The sequence below is a fragment of the Prinia subflava genome, chromosome 9 (assembly GCF_021018805.1).
Source record: "Prinia subflava isolate CZ2003 ecotype Zambia chromosome 9, Cam_Psub_1.2, whole genome shotgun sequence".
NCBI lineage: Eukaryota > Metazoa > Chordata > Aves > Passeriformes > Cisticolidae > Prinia > Prinia subflava.
The window spans coordinates 18,748,275-18,765,872 of NC_086255.1; the positions used below are offsets into that span (position 1 = coordinate 18,748,275).

The 17,598-nt window shown below is 45.2% G+C and overlaps 1 long non-coding RNA gene across 1 annotated transcript in view; it reads right to left on the bottom strand.

The window, feature by feature from the left end:
* The window catches only part of LOC134554809 (uncharacterized), a 44,800-nt gene extending 28,052 nt beyond the window's left edge, over nucleotides 1–16,748 (bottom strand). Inside the window, exons 1-3 of the long non-coding RNA XR_010081315.1 lie at nucleotides 16,581–16,748; nucleotides 10,215–11,968; nucleotides 8,828–8,965 (exon numbers count right to left, since the gene is read on the bottom strand). This is a non-coding gene — a long non-coding RNA (uncharacterized LOC134554809). The remainder of the gene's footprint in view (nucleotides 1–8,827; nucleotides 8,966–10,214; nucleotides 11,969–16,580) is intronic.
* Nucleotides 16,749–17,598: the final 850 nt, after the last annotated feature.

Sequence of the window (17,598 nt, forward strand, 5' to 3'; positions counted from 1 at the left end):
GTTGCAGTTTGGAAGCACTGCTGATGGACTAGTCCCCAATAAACCCCCCAAAAGTGCTGATGTGCTGAAAGCAGCTGACACTGATGGATCTGCTCTCATCTTGCCTTTCAGTCGGCTGCAAGAGAGAAGAGAGGGAGGAAGAGAAACAAAGGCAGAGATTAACTCTTTTGTCACAGAGCTCTGCAGTTTTACAAGGCAAGATAAAGCTGCTGTCCAGGTTGGGTGCAGATGGGACCAACTCAGCACAGTCTGTCTGATTCTCTATGGACTCCAGCAGGGGAAAAAACCAGCCTGAACTGCACAATGATTTACTGACAGGGCCCGTGCTGCCTAACTGAGCCTTGTAACTTGCCTTGCAGTTGCAACCACAGCCAGGGAGACGAGCAGGGATGCCTGGACATGGTCCTGGGCAACCAGGTCTGGGTGGCCCTGCCTGATCAGGGGGCCTGGACAAGATGACCTCCAGAGGCCCCTTCCCACCTCAACCATTCAGTAGTTCTGTGATTCTCCCAGACCTGCCCACCAGCCTCTAAACCAACACTGCTTTAAGCACCACACAGCAGCACCAAATCCACCCAGTGCAGACCCCAAGGTGTGACACAAGCTGCTCAGCCAGCAAGGCACACTCCTGTGCATGCAAGCTCAATAAACACCGATGTCCAGGGGAATCAATACCCTCCTGTGTATGAAATCATGGGGTGGATTTTGTCTGTGATTCCAGGCATCAGAATCCCCAGATCAAGTCTCAGACTGCCACTTGTGATACTCCTCACTAGAGCCAGTCAGAATGTTTTCATATAATTTCATTTAATCAAGACAAGTTTTACCAAAATTGAGCTGTTTGGGGAATTGGATCCATTTGGCTTAAGTTTTTCTCATGAATACCTTGGTTCCAAGGGGCTCAGATATGAACCTCCAGTCTGCATTGTTATGACATTCAACTGCACAAGAAGAATTTGGAAGGTTTCCTTCTTCTCTCACTGTGCTAGAAACATCAGCAGCTGCCAAGGAGCAGGACTTTCAGCTTCCAGATCTCCTTTCTGAAGGACTAGCAATGTATCTACATGGATGTGTCCCCACAGTGACATACAGAGTTCAACATAACTCTGTTGAGTGGGTCAGAGATTCTCCCACCTCTTTCAATGCCTTTGCACAGTTGTGTTTAACACTGACAATGTCACAGGTACAGCAGGACCCCAAATTCTCACATGCCCAGCTGTAGGGCCAAATGTCCTCAGAAAGGCAGACTATACTTCATTAAGCCTAAGCACACAAGAAGATACATTTAATAATACTACTAACAAGAGGGTAACAACAATAATACTAACGGTAATTCTTATTAATAAAAATGTTAACAGCATTCTTGTTCCTATGCAGAATTTCATTTTATTAGTAATCTTAATTTTCCTTGATTTGAAGAGAGGAGGTAGGATCTTTCTCTAGGTAATTCCAAAAACATATTCCTAAACCCATATTGAAAACGTAACCATTTTCCAGTTTTAACAGAAACTTCCAAAGACCTTATTTCAAAAACAAATTTCATATTTTTAATCAAGAAAAAGAAAGATACCTTGTCATGAGAGAGCCATTTTACGACTGGGAAACAGTGCTGAGCTCTGACTCTACACAGCAGTAATTCTTGCCTGGATTTTTTCAAGCCTGGTTTATCATGCACTTGTGTGGCACAATTCACCAGTGCTCCAGGTAAACCAGGCACCAGGTGAAGTACAAATCACCATGAATAAAGGCAGGAGCCATCCCCAACTGAATGTTAGGGTTGTTCCAGGGTTTTTGTCAATTCTGGGGTCTTCCAGTGCTGAGCCCTATGCAGCTTTACAAACACATAGAGAGAGCCTGTCAGATCTGCAATCCACCATCATAAAGCATATCAGTAAAGACAAGTACATTACACTTGGACACGGACACACTCTGAAACACAGACACATCACCACAGCAAAAACTCCTGCTCTCACACACACTCTGCTGAACATGCAATACTTCCTGAAATACAAACAAGATTTCCAACTCAACAAACGGAAAATGTGGGGCTGGGGGGAAGAGTTTTATCTCTCTTTTTTTCTTCTTTCTAATTCCTAGAGAAAAAAAGGGCCTTTTAAAATAAATTAGTAGCAAATGAAATGTTTCCTGAGGAAATCTTGATGTGTTTTTTGCCACATCATTTCAGTTTTTGTCTATTGCCCCCCATTGCCTTTTAATGAAAAACTGTAAAAGCTAAGTCAGACTCCCAGAGTCTAAAATGGGCTTGTAGAATACTGTTCCTGTCCATAGGATGATTTAAAATGAAACCTGAAGTAGAGATCCATTCTAAAGTCTGAAAACAACTTTGAAATTTAAAAGTTTTCCACCACACACAAATAACAATAATAATGTCACCATGCCAAATGCAGACAGTCTTGGAAACAAACCCACCAAGGTATTATCGATCATCTCTTCATATGTCCTTAATAAAATCTTGGTCTAACATCTATCCACAATATGCCATCTGCCACACACTGAGATGAAATATGGTGTGTGCTCTTGGCATCTAACACTCTGATGAACCATTTGTGAAATCTCTGCAGAATTTCACATTCTCAGTAGCACACTTTTCTAGGGAAACTGATTTCCATCTTTAATTTTTTCTGTGTGCTCCTGAAAAAAATATATCTGTCTCTGAAGGGCCTAAAAGACAATTTGTAGATTGTTATACAGCTGGTTTGAACTTGCCTTTCTCAGGAACTTTTGCAGACTCACTTAGGAACAGCTCAAATTCCTCAGGGAGTTCTGTGGACCCTGGAACCAATATTTGGCACTTTAGGGAAGGGCTACAGGGACTGCTTAAATTGAGGTCATGGAGGCTTCCAGTGCCAGGCTTAGCCAGCCCTTGGCTGTAAAGACCTCTGGGCAAAACCTAGCTTCTTCTGTATCTCAGAGTGCTGACAGATGCTGAGAGGTGCTTAAGCAGGACACTTGAGCAAGTGCCTGCTTTCAAGCATCTGAGGACTGCTGGTGGGATTCCTCATATGCTGCAGTTCAGGCATGTGCACAGGCTGTGGAGAAGTGAAGCCCTTGGCAGCCACCTCAAAGCTGCTCCTGCCAGTGAGCAGTGCCCAGGCACCAGAGCTCAGGGTCCAGGGAGTACATCCAGGCAGGAGAGGACTCAGCCTCCCAGCCTATGCACCCACCTCAGTGCCCTCCACTCCCAGCAAGACCCACAAGGGCCCATTTATTCTAAGATATGAAATTTGTGTTGTTTCTTTATTGTTCTTTAATGAAACCCTGTTTATTCTAGGCTTTTAATTCTTTCCATCTATTATGTTTAGACAACTCATTAACAATCATTTGTTATCATTAGACTTCAATTTTAAGCTCCTTTTCCCAGAGGAGGCAAGGCAGTACTTTTAAACATATTTGCATCATAAACAATTTCTGGGCCCCGTGTGCCATCTATTACCCCAGCCTTTCCTCCCTTCTTACTTGTGCTGGAAGGTGCTGAAGGAGCCTTAGCAAGGTTTTGGCTAAGTCCAGGGTAATTTGTGTTTCCCCTAGTCCTGGAGCCATGGAAGGTTCTGCATCAGGGCAGCAACCCAGTGCATTAATAGCAAACTCTTGAAATCCTAGGTCATGTAATGGTGAGCTGCTCCTTCCACTGGGATTAATGACTACATGCTGCAGCTGAATTCATTAGGGCCTGCTAAAGATAGCATGCTAGCCTGGGATAATGCGTGGGCCTCATTCTGCTCATTTATGGTTGTTCAGCTCCACTGGATTTAGTGAAGTCATTCCTGATTTGCAGCAGGGTCCCTCGTGTGCATGCTAGATAAGCACTACGTCACACTTTGCATTCATTGACAGCTCCCAGGGGGCAAAAATCTGATCCCTGTTATGTCGGTTAAATCCAGATCAACATTCACTGAGGCTGCAAGGCATCCCTTGGATATGAAGTAGCATCAGCATGCATGGAGTGTGGCTCACATGATGTAATTTGCTCTGGTAGAAGGGAGGTCCCTTAAGCTGCACAGAAAGCAGGAAAGAGTTGCTGTTCTCCTCATGGTTTTTCTAAGTTTTGCTTGGTGCTATATTCATCATATACTGGTCAGCAAAAGAGAAATCACTAAGTTGGCATCTCTTACTGTAAGTTTTGATCTCCAAAATTTCATTCCAAATTATGCTCAAAAAATGTTGGATGTGGCAGTCATGTCTTCTGTTTCTCACATCCCCACGAGCAAGCCAATGACACGTGTTCTGAAGAAGTTTAGCTCTTATTAGTAGCATTTCTAGATCATCTCTCACAGTATCAAGTCTTGTGCTGGTGCTAATGCATTGTCATTGTCCTGAAACCCTGGAATATGGCTTTTCGAGTTCATCTGGTGGTGCTGCCCCAGGCCCAGTAACATGACAGGAATGCACATGTTGGAGCTGCTGTGTTTCACTACAGCTCCTGCACCTTTGAATGGCAGTCAAAAAAAAAAAAAAATCTGCTGTTCAAAGGCCTCAGTTCTGCATAGCTCTTAGCTTGTGCTCAGTTTTAGAGACTTGGAGGCCTCACTCACAGGCCTTTCACTTGTCCAAAAGCCCTTTCACACCACCAAGTGCATAGGAGGTATTACTTGCAGCCAAATATTTCTGGCTAGAGTACACACACAGGAGAATGGCAGGCTGGACCACCACACCTTTTACAACTTTCCATATGGATGCTAGCAGCTTATAAAAAAATTGAAAAAACTTCATACATATTATTGTGGACTGTTCATGGAGTTTTTACACCTCTAATGAACTCTACAGCCTCTGCAGTGCTAGAGATCATGATGATCCTTGGTGCAAGGCTCCACCCTGCATGTTAAGTAAATTCCTGTAATTTCTATCCTTCCTTTGTTATTCTGATCCAATTAAAGTCACTGCAGCTAAGTGAAAAGTCATGATTGGCTAATTGGATTTGGGAAGACAGAACACCCATCAGGGGACAGGTTTAATTTAGGTTTCCTCAAAATTTTTTAGGCCACTGGTAGGCTAGAGGAGGCAGCTACACCTTGGTTGGCTGCAGCTCAGAGAAAAGGGATTAGTTGGTTGCTGAGTGAGCTCCCAGCTGCCTCCTGTCCATGGAGCTCTCCAATTCCAATGCCCGTGTCAATCTTCTTTTATTTTTTTAATCCAATGCAATGGTCCTTTATATATCTCTCCCTTTTTAAGTCTCTTGTCCCCAGTCTCATCCTGCACCAGTCACCATCTCTCCTGATTACTCCACACATCAGTGCAGCCCCCTCCCCAAAAATTCGCTTCCCATGGTCCTGAGGGGCACTTCTGTGCAAGACATGTACGTGACCAGACCTGCACAACTGGATGTGATGTGGGACATAAACATCTCTGAAGTCAAGGGGAAGTTTTACCAGTAAGGCTGAAGAGGCTCAACACATGGAGAGCTCTAAATACTTCCCAAACACCAAGTGGCCTACCCCTTCTGGCTGCCCTGGATGCAGAACCCCCAGGATCCCAATCTCACAGTGGGATGAATACAATAAAAGATCCACATTCATGAGCATTTATAAGTGACTGGAAACCTATCTGTGATATTTCCAACATAAGCTATTTAAAAATGGTGTGCCATATCTGCTAAAACCAGAAGTTCCACTGAAATTCATTAAAATAATCAGTCATATCATAGATTCTGAGTACTTTTTGACTTTTAAGCTTCTAATAAATTCTTAGGCTATTTATTCTGATTTAATGCTCACCTTGGACACAGAAACACTGAAAAGGTAACAAACTGAATGGATGACTGAGATTGTCATATGCTTACCTGATTCTAAGAGCTTAGAAACTTCAAGAAGCATATAATAAAAATAACAGTTACTAACACTACTACCCAAATGCACAGTAAGCCATTTGCATATGACCAGTAACAGCCAAGAAATGTATCCCAACATACACTATACAAAAAATAAGCAATATTCAAGGTGGACTCTAAATTACTGAGGTTGGGACACTTTCAAAATATTTTATATTTTTGGCTTGGCCGTTTTACTTTTCTTTCTTTTTTTCTCTTTTTTAGTTTTTTAATAAAATCATGCCTGACAATTTAGAAAATCTCATGTATTTCCAATCTTGCACCCAAAATACAAGACTAGTGGGATTGCTGGGCATGTTAAGAAGCCTGTGTATTAATATCTGTAAACATTTGCAACATCAAATACTTGGAAGAATCACTTGAGCAATCACCTGACATACTTCTGCTCCTATTGAAATAGAAGAACTAAAGATGATCAGCCAAAGAAGCAAATTCCTTCTCTCCTACCTGTTACTTGGGGGCTTTTTGTGATTTTTTTTTTAAGGAATCATTATTTTTACTTTGATTGTCAACTGCAGTGGAAATACACTCCCTGTTCCACTATTCCTAGCCTCTTTGAGGATTTTTCAGGCCCTATTTCAACTGAGACTTTTTTGCAAGTCTGGCCCTTCCCCCCAGTAATGTTACTACTGAAAAAAAAAGGTTGTATCATCACTGTTTTTGCTTTCCCTATGGTCTTGTCAATACTGGATCACAAGCTAGAAATTGCCAGGACCTGAGTTCCCCATCCCTCCAGATCTTGGCATTGACTGCCTTTCAGAATCTGGCCCCTGAGGCTTTGCAGTTGGCTCATGAAAAGGAAAAGGGCTCCTCCTTAAAATCACAGTCCGTGCAAGTTTGTGTCTTCCACAAAAATTAGCATGCTGGACAGCAGATGGGACAAACACATGCTAGAGGCCAGATCCTTATGCTGGCTACACCAACATCATCTGCAAACTTGAGGGAACAAGGGCAAACAACAGAACTAAAGCAATTTACATGAGCAGTAGGTCTGCCTTCCTGCTGGCTAACAGTAACAGTTTGGATTTTTGGGCCGGAGCAGGGAAAAAGAGAGAGAAATAACTACATTTATACTAAATTTCAGCCAACTCCAAAGCTGTCCTAAGAGGTCCCATGCTGTGACACTTGGTATCTGATTCAAATGCTTCAAAAAACCCAAAGAATAACACACCACCACACCACTTTGCCAAGCTACAAGCTTCACAACTGCCTTTGGAGAGCCAAAAAGTCCCCAGGAACAAAAAGCTGACTTAATTTTCTCTTCTCCCAGTCCCTCACTTACACCTCCTTGAAATACCTATTTGTGGTGAAATAATGACAGTGCAGACTCATGGAAGATTCTGGCAGCATCCTGCAAAAGAGCAAAGCCCATGGTGTTCAGACAGTGCACAGAAGAATGATGTGTAACACTTTGCAAAGCACTACTTTCCTGGAAGGTCTTGACCTCTTTAAATGGAAGACCCAGATCCTGAACCAATTTTCTTCCCCTGACCCAACTGTCCCCTTGATTCTTGGCCTCATTGATTTGAGGACTCATTCTTGCTTACCATTCCTCTTTCCTAGCCTCTGTCTGGTCACTCTCTAGGCCAGAAGGACCATGAAACATTGTGGTTCTACTCCAGTCTTCCTTTTCTTGTAACGTGTTCACATATCCTTCTCTTCAGGATACAAAGTTCCTTCCACTAGAGTTACACATAAGCAGTATTTATTTTATTGTTCTTTTCAAAGGGAATTGGTTCTTAACTTCCTGAGGAGGCTGTGAGAATTCCAACTGTACCCTAGGAGCAGCAGGGACTGTGAGTCTGTATAGCCAGACCTAAGAGATGCTCATGGATTTCTGACAACAGTAAATTTCAGAACAAGAATGACTGCTTCTGGATCCTTCAGCAAGTATAGCACAAAGATTCTGTGCTCCCAGGTCAATTGTGTCTCCTTCATGGAAAGGTTCTCTGGACACATCTGGCATGCTATCAGATTAATTTCCACTGGGCTTGATCCAATGTTCATCAAAGTCAATAGTGACATTTCCTGGGTCATGCCAGAGGTCCAGTAATACTCCATACCTTTCCATATGTAATCATTTAATTACCTCCCACTAATTACTTCTGTAGGGAGCTTTAAGATTTTCTGCAACACTTTTCCTCATGGTCTCTGGATCAAGCTTTTGCTCAGGAGAAGGCGACTGGCCTGACTTATATTATAGGAAGGACTCTGCAGGCCCCTGTTTGACCCACAAGAGGCTCAACAGCAAATGAGGGGAAAATATATTTATCATTACTTCTCTTGAGCAGGATCTATTTTCTGCAGGACTCAGAATCAGGAAAGTCCAGTCACATCTCTGTGTATACACACGCATGTCTGTACACATGTGCAAAGACAACCAACCCCAAAGGTCAAACAGGACTGCCACTCCAAAATACAATAAAGCTCTCAGCTTAACTTCAAGGAAGAGGAAAAAGCAAATGATCAGAGAGAGCAAGAAAGCAAGAAAGACAGAGATAAAGAGAAAAAACCAAGGGGAAGATGATTTTCTATCAACAAAACAGCAGGGACAAATTCTAGTTCATCTCATCGGAAACATCTCCTTCGTGTGCAAACACTGCCTGGAGCCAACACTAATCTCCCAGATTAAAGCCTTTTAATAGCAATTAGTCCTCTCTGCACTAACCCACTGGACACTCCACTGCATATTTGGGAAAGGGGGGAGGCTAGAGGGAGTCTCACCAACAATTTAACTCCTAAGTGCCCTGATGTGTCTAAACCCTTATCTTACACACACATTTGGGCACAGGCCAGGACACCGTGGCAGTGAAACTGGTTTGGATTGCAGCAGAGAATGGGACCAGACAGCTAGATGTGGGTGTTGCATGTGTAAATACTTGGGTGGGTTGGATCAAGCCTAGATCAGGGAGGTGGAATTTCAGAATGGCATTATAGCAAGCCAGAAGCATTAGCCAGCTACAGTCAGAAGCACTGCCTTACCACCAGCTCCAAGAGCTATCCCAGTTGGCATCAAGAGACAACCACAGGCAACAAGATGTCCTTACAGCTACCTTCATGCTACTAGCCCGCTGAACAGCCAGGCTTTAATGCTCCTCCTCAGGACACCTTCCAGCATCCCTGGAGAAAAGGAAGAGGAGAGATTTTAAAAATTGGTTTTGGTCGGTTCATCTCCATATCCCATCAGAAGGTCTTGTGTGACCTCTCTGTAAGTGTTTACAGGAAACACGAGCTGCTGCCCCATCTGGGTCTGGCAGAGGGAGCAGTTCCCACCTCCTGCACAGATTGCTAAACCAAGAAAGGCAGATCCTACAGAAAAGAACATCAGATTGCATACGAGCCCCCATTAACAAAGTGAGCAGCTTGGCTGAAATGGCTGAGAGGGGGAAGAGGAAAGTAGAGGACACTGGTGCGAAACAATAGTCTCTGCACAGAGACTCTGAACTTCCCAAATGGCAAGCCAAGCAGAATTTCTTGGAAGGAGCCACATCAGCTGCCCTTCGAGCTATTAGATCACACAAACAGGACAGAGGAAAACCTTCCATGAGGTGACTGCAGAAAGAGGAGGAAAAACTATTTTGAGTGGCTATTATCCCTTCCCCTTCTCTTCCCAGCAGTTGGAGGGAAAACCCCTGCCAAAACCTCTGCACAACCCTGTAGTGCCTCCCACCCTGTAACACACACATACACACACACACACCATCCATAGGGGTAGTGCAATTACTATTCAGGCTGGGGGCTGAAGATAGTCTCCTGGCCCTTCTTCTAATGTAAGGTTATTGTAATTGATATGAAGGTAATTGATAATGTGTTACGGTGAATAATGTCTTCAATTTTCTGCTAAATCCCATTTTTGTAGCCATCTGGGCTCCTCCAACTGCCCCCCTGGGACGCAGAGTAATAGATAGTAATTATTCTCAAGTCATTTACTTTTTCAAAGTGTTTAGTGCTTATCTGTTTTACAATTAAAATGGAAACGACCCTGATTCACTTCCTTTCTTTTTTATTTAAATAGCATTCACACACACACACACACACACTCTCTCCTACACGCCCTGCAGCCTGGAGGGTGTGTGCCTATATGTGCCAGTGCATGTGTGCATGCATATTTTTGTCACGCAGAAACACACACACACAGGTATGTACTTCATCATGCACCTTCACTCTGAGGCACGGTGGAAGCACAATCACACAACACTAAGAAACACAAACTGTATTCCTTCCTGCCGCCCCCCTTGTCCCCATGGTGACGAGCAGAGTGAATGCCTCAAAACACCCCACAGAAACACCCCCGGGGAGTGATGCATCCAGCACACAACAATGCACACCCCAACACACCCACAAACTACACAGGACACTACACACTTACCTGACCTTATCTGGGAACAAGATATTTCCACAGGATCAGCCAGTGAACAAGAAATCAACTGTAAATACATCAGAGTGATAGCCTTTTACCCCAATACTGGTAATCTGCATGAAGATAAACCTGCAAGTTTTAACAACACAGACACAGTTACACCTAGAAGAACACAGCTAATGGTATAAATGCAGGGACCCCTATTAATGTACAGTAGATTCCAGAATATACATGTAAATAAGGTAATGCAAGCTACTAAGGGCACCACCAATGAAAACCCTACTTTGCAGCAGCTACACCTATTTCAGTATATGATCTGAACCTCCCCAGTGTTAGCCCCTGTGAATTCTGCCTCAGCTTGTGGTAAACCAGGTGAGACATAAAGGAACAAATCCGCAATGTTCACGGGGATCCACTGGGCTAGATTTAAGGATTTCTGCAACAGTTGTAGCCTGAGCCTTGGTAACGGATGCACAGGAACATCTGCAGCTACAGACTACCTCAGTGAGAGTCTAACAAGGAGGGCTAATAGGAAAATGGTCCAGGAGCTTTCCTGAGGCCAATCTTTGGGTGAGAAAATCCAACTCATCTGAAGCATGCAGAAATAAACCCAGGGGAAATGCTGCTGTTTGTGTGATGGCTTGAGAAGGAACCTGAACCAGTGACTGTGTCAGACCCAGGCAAGTGTGTGGCCCGTAGGGCTTCAGAATGAGATTCTTCAACTAATCTCTGCCAGCCTCTCCCATCACCATCTCTGTCCCCAGCCTACAGGCTGCTCTCACTGCAGCAAAAATTACCTCACTGCTATCTTAAAGTTTCTGCCTTTGCCCCAGAGTCCTGAAAGGACATGTTCAGGCAGTCACAGACTGGCATTGAAGCAGAAGCTGAGGGAAGTGAAGATGGTGAGGATCTTGGGACAACCCTCCACAGAGTTTTACAGGCTCCAAGTTGCAAGCAGTCATCCAGAACTCAAATATCAAGCATTTTAAAGGTGACTGACCATGTCCAGTCATGATTCAGAACAAATTAGTGGCTGGCCTCTGAAAGAGCCTAGACTTCTGTATCTCAGTACAAACTCAAAATTAGGCAACTATTTGGGGAAAACCTTTATGTTACTAAATTTGGATTATAAACCAGATCTTCCCAGACCAGTCACAACCCCATAACCTTGGAAGGCAAATCCTCCTGGGAGACAGGACAGGAGGAACCAGGTGTTCCATCCCATTCTTTTGCTCCCCAGAAGAGCTGCTAACAGAGACTGATACTTTCGCACAGCAAAATGGAGGACAGACACTGCCCCCCAGGATGGTATCTAACATATTATTCCCTCTCCAATAGCCAGGATAGAAGCCATTGCCAATTTCAGCAGATGGATGGGTCAACTATGTGTAATTAACTTATTAACTTAATCCTGTATATATATATATATATATATATATTCCCCATCTGAACAATCAGATGATAGCTTTCACAACCAGCCCCATAATCCATATCACCACCATCCCAGCAGAAATACAGCCAAGGCTTTCTTCCGTTCTCCCAGTAAGTCACTGGAGCACTGCTGTCCTTTGCAGTCAAGGTGAGGGTGGCCCAGAGCTTTGAGCAGAAAGATCCTGTTGTTCTTTTGTTCGAGTTTATAACTGTTTGGGGCTGTGTAGGGTTTTTTTCCCCCTCTTCTGTCTCTTTCTGTTTCCTTTTTAATTCTTTTTAATGACTTTCCCGATGCAATCGGCAGAGGACCACGCAGAGACTGCTTCCCCCTGCTGAGAGGGAAACAAGAGTGAGGGAAAAGGGCACCAAGGGAACTGTTCACATCCTCTATTCATCTCTGCCAGCCTCTTTTCCCTGGTGACTAGCCCTACACAGCTCAGCTGTGTGGAGTTAGCACGGAACAAAGCAGAACCTGAACGAGGAAAATCTCATCCGACACCACAGGATCTGGCTGTGCCAGCCATGCGAACGAAATGCAGGGTATCCGACCCATGAGTGTGGCCCATATGGTCCTGCCACAAGAGCAGCAGTGTGGGCTGAAGAGAGGAAAAATGCATTGTGGTTTCCATGAGTCCAGCAGAAGTCCCCCAGACAGGAAGAGTGGCTGGAGCCCACAGCTCAGCTATCAGGGTACGCACATGAGAGCTGCACCTTGGGAAACCTGCTGCTGTGCTGGGAAGCCAATGAGCATGAAAGAAGCAAGCTTAAGGCTCCACAGTACTCACAAACCCTCTAGTCCAGGCACTCCCAAGCAATGCCATCCTTTGTTCCAGCAGCTCCCCCAGCTCCAGCCTGGGAATGAGCTCGGTGGAAGCCAGATGGTACTTCCTCCATCTGCTGCCTGGCACTTGGCTGCATGTGCATCAGGGAGCAGGGTGACTAGCTGGGCAGGCAGGACTGCAAGGTGGAAGCACTTTGCAAGGAAGTAAAGTTTGCTCCAGCCGGTTGCTTTTGGTGAAGACCTACCCCCCTCCCACAGGCTCCACCTCAGCCAGCTGCAGGGAGCTCCTCACCCTGGCCAGCAGCCTCTGGGCTGTGCTGCCTGTGGGACAGCTCTGGAAAAGCAGCTGCTGCCATAGCAGGCTCTCCGGATTGCCAGGCTGCTGCTAACCAGCCATGCACATTCCAGGGTTGCAGGAGAGGGGAGAGCTCTGAACTGCCGGTGGCCTGGACTGAAACACCAGGAGCTGGTGGCTGGTGAAAGCATCATGTGTTTACCACCTCCCTGCAAGGGACACCTGTCCCTAAGCATCCCTGCTCTAGGGGGTGCAGGTTTAATCCTTAGTTTTTGCATCACCAAATAGGAACTATGATCTTTGTTGCACAGTATAACTGTTGTTTGATAATCAATTACCTTCCAATCGGGAAATTTCAAAGCATTTTGTATCCAATAGCTTGCTGCATTGCTTTCTCTTGGGGGAATACATAGCATATGCTGTATGTTTTCATTGATTCTGGAGGTTTTCCACAGGGAAAAAGGAAAAACCTCAAAGTACAAATCCCTTTGAAGTTCCCACTGCCCTGCCAGCTTTCAGGCAGATGAAATGGATGGAGAGAAATGTACAAATGCAGGCTGGGAAAAGTGATGCAATGACCCAGGTACATCCCTGTTGAGACAGACTCATCCAGCCCACCCCTGTCTGAGGTATATTCTGCAGCACCTCCAGCCAAGATCCCAGCAGCTGCATGGTGATCTCTGCTGGTGCTTCTATGCTCCATGAGTTAGCAAAGGCTTTTACTACATCATCTCCTCCATTCTAGGGATACTTGTTTCTTTCTGTTTGTTAGCAGGTGGGCACAGAAAATGGCTGTTTACCTGCTTCTTGACATCATTTATTGGTACACTGAGAAACCAAGCGTTTTTGCACCCATAGTCCTCTCTACTTTCATATAAACCAGTCCCTTAACCTTTCCTCACAGGCTGTGGCTTCCAGCTCTATGGCAGCCTTCAGCACTACAGAGGACTCCACTGCAGTAGGCCAGAGAGCTGCTGGGACCTGTCGTGTCTCAGCAGTGACCCTGGCATTGACAAAAGCAGAGCCAAACATTTTCTCACTCCAAGGATGCAACATTATTGACTCTCACTCCAGTTTGAGATCTGCCCCTCGCCCTAGGCATTGCACTAGTTCCTCCATTCCTCAGTCATACTGAGCCTTTGCATCTACTGAATACTACTCACCTAAATTTAGTTTATTTCTCCAGCATACCAACTTCAATGTTTTGAGCAGCAACCTTAATCTCCAAAGGACTTGCAACCTTCTTCCAGTTTGCTACCTCTCTGGTTGTTTTTCATTTTACTGTCAAAAAACTCTAAAATATTGATCAGAAGCAGTTTCAGGCCAATTCCCTGCAAGAACTCCTCCCTTTTCATGCAATAAGTGTATAATTCACATAGTTTAGAGCCATATTGTGTGCAGACAGCAGCAACCAGCACAAGTGGAAACATCTCCTGTGCTGGGATCTGACACAACCACGCCTCAAATGCAAAGAAAGCATTATAAAGGGAGCAGGCAGTGGAAATTAGCTCAGGAAAATCAGAATATAAATTCAGTCAAGAATGACTGATAGATGGAAACTGGTCTTAAACTCAAGTTGGGGTAAAAATCTTGGGAAATCCCAGGACTACACTTCCAGATGAAACACTTGTTGATAACTGTTCTCTTTCTGACCTAATGGACTGGAAGAGAGGAACAGAGAATCTGAAACCCTCAGCAGATTGCTTCCAGGTCTTGCTTTTCCCTTGCAATACACAGTATGTATGGATGCCAAGCAGCAGCAGGGGAGAATCAGAGTGGTTAGATGATGTGCTTTCCTTCTGCTCTGCCATCCTACAGCAACTCGCCCTGGTGAAGGAAACCAAGGAGGAAAAGATCTGAGGTTGATTAAAGAAAACAAAGTAGAAATGGTATATAGAAAAAGCTATATCTCTTGAAATACTCTTGAATAAAAGTGTTCTTAACATTGGAAAAAGACATTGGCTTAATCAGAAGCTCTCTTCACAATACCTTAATTAATAAACTACATTTTTCATTTTAGAATTATTGGAAATTTCAGAGGAATCCTCCATAAAAGCAATTCAGGAGCTGCCAGATGTACAGCAAGAAAGTACCTTGAAAAAAATTCAAGTGTGGAACCCTGTCTGCAAAGATAGTTTAACAACTGGGTTGGAATAGCAGCACCACAAGAAAACATAGAAGAGTATTTACAGCAGATGACTATTTTCTGCTTACTGCAATATATTTATCAGTCAGTCTTTTGCTTGGTATGAGATGCAATCTCCTGGTCTCCTGCAGGAGTTTCGGGGTTGCAGATTGACAGACTGTTCTAGGTGCAAAGCCAAAACGATTACATCCAGGTGGACACTGCACAAACTCAGAGTTGCACAACCCCATGGGCCTGTCCAAGGGAAGCAGAGACAATGGCAGTACAAATGTCCTGTGAACAAAGGGAGATCTGGCAGATCCTGGGGCAGTGACATGCTGACTGGTAGCCAGAGATGAGCCTGGCAGCTCTGGTCTCTGCACTACAGCAATAAATACTCAGACCTACAAAAGTGCTGAGGCCTTTGAGCCAGGACAAGGCTCTTAGCATAGCTGTTGCGCTCAGTGCCCATGAGCAGAAAGTAGCACCAAAGCCTGAGTGTTCCTAGCCCTGCGCCATGGGACAGGCCAGCCAGGACTGCTGCACGCTGCTGCACAGCAACCTGCCACTTCCAGGCACTCCAGACACATCCTAAGCAAAACCATCCCATACCTCTGCTATTCTTTCCACTGGAAATTCCTCTAGTGAGTAACTTCTGTTTTCAGCATGTCACAGACCACAAGGCAGAAGCAAGGTCAAGCTGAGAAGTCAGTGCATACTTTGGCATCTGGATTAACAGGACCCATAGTGGGTATGACAGTGGCTGATCCACCAAAAGCCACTTGTCACAGAGACTGAAGGCCCATGGACAAGCTTAAAAAAGCCTTGGGCCCATGGGTGGAGGTTGCAGGAGAGACTCCTTGGGCTGGTTAAGGCCTATAAATGTAGAAAACCTTTACCAAGGGTTGATACCTTTGCTGAACTTTTCTAGGAATTCAGGTGAAACTCAACAAGGACTAAGAAACCTGAAAGAGGTTGTTTCTTTGCTTTCTAGTGTCAAGAGCTGTGCCAACAGATATCTACCTTGGAAAGTACAGGGAACTTTCAGAAGCTTAATCACAAAAAGTGGCAGTCTCTAAGAAGCTTAAGTTTTGGGCACAGTCCCATCCTTTTACCTGTTCTTTGGTTTCCACAGCCTATCAAACAGGCTAACACTGACTTTAGGGGATGCTATTGGAGTTACAGTTCCCCAGTACTGCTTCAGAGAGAAATGAACGGTAACCCCATATGCCAAACCAGACCCATATGGCCTAGGAGGGATGAAAATATTGTCAATGTCACCTGCTCTGTTCTGGTGGGAAGGCATAAGGAAAGCTGAGACAAACTGCAGCAGTGAATTTGTGCTCCTGCCATGTCTCATTCCACCCAGGACATCCCCTTCCTGTGTTCCCTGAGAGATGGGTTGTCCCCTGAAGTAGCTCACGATGAATGGATGGCAGCATGAACACGAATTTGGTCTCACTTGTCACTTGTTAAGACCATTGCATTCCTCAGTTATGTCCAGCTCTGGAGCAACATTCAAGTCCCCCCCTTTGCCGGTATGATTCCAACTCTCACCCTCGGGAGCCTAAGGAGGCCCATACTGATCCTGGGAACACACCCCAAATCCAGCTGAAGGCCACACCTTCAGCCCAGCATCACCTGACGGAGCAGGGCAGCCAAGAGTCAGAGCAGGCACTGAGGTCAGCCGAGGTGAGGCAGGAACAGAGAGCAGAGCCCCCTCCCCTGCCACGGTCTGAGCACCTCTGCTCTCCTCCTGGCAGGGCAGCGCCCGGCGGTCGAGGCCTCTCTCTCAAGCCCTTTTCCCGGTCCTCCACCCTGCTCCACCCGGCCGGCTGTCCCCGGGCTGGCCCCGGGCTGCCCCGCTCCTGCGGCCGGGGAAGGCCGCTCCAGCCGCCCGGCCATGGAGCACCCGCGGCGGGGCTGAGGCGCGTCCCCCCAGGATGACTTCAGATGCATTCCAGCGAGCCTGGCAACCTCCCGCACACACAAATAAAAGGAAATGAGAAACTTGGCAACAAAGAAACTGGCAGGGAAGCCACGGAGGCACACAGGAACGGGGAAAGAGATTAAACACAGGCTCAAGAGCCCCAGCGTGCTGAGCCTTCCTCTCTAAAGCCTCCCTTTAACTTTGATGGGGGGGCACAGGAGTCTTCTTTTCACTTGAAAGGGAAAGAGGAGGGGCTGGATAAAAGGGGTCCAGCATTATCCGGAATTGAGAGCACAAGAACGCGCTACAAAGCTTAGAAAAAGAAAAGTGCAGGCACACAGCTTCCCTATATACTTTCCTTGGTGGAAATCAGGAGCTGAGATCTGAATCTGGTGAAAGAAGAGATCAAAGTGGAAACATATACAGGAGGAAGTTTAAGAATGCAAAGTAGTTTGATGAATGCTCTTCCCAAGTTCCTGCTTATTTTTCCTTTTTTTTTCAGCAGTACAATAACACGAATTTGAGGCCCTCCAATTTATAATGGCAGACACTGACTTATATTGGTACTACATGCTATCTAAGAGTCCATCCCAATATATTAGACCACATAATTGTGTTGCTTTGTATTAGGATAACTCATAAACCTCCTGTGGTGCTTAGACTTTTGTCTGGCAGTGGAATCATTTAAACCAATCCACTGCAATACTGAGACAGAATTCACCTGCAGGTTGTATCCCAGAGTCTACAGCATACTTTGACATCTGCGTTAAGACCAAGGGAAAAGCCCGTGCTTTGTACATGATGAGCTGTATGGTTTCCTGTATGAAGTAT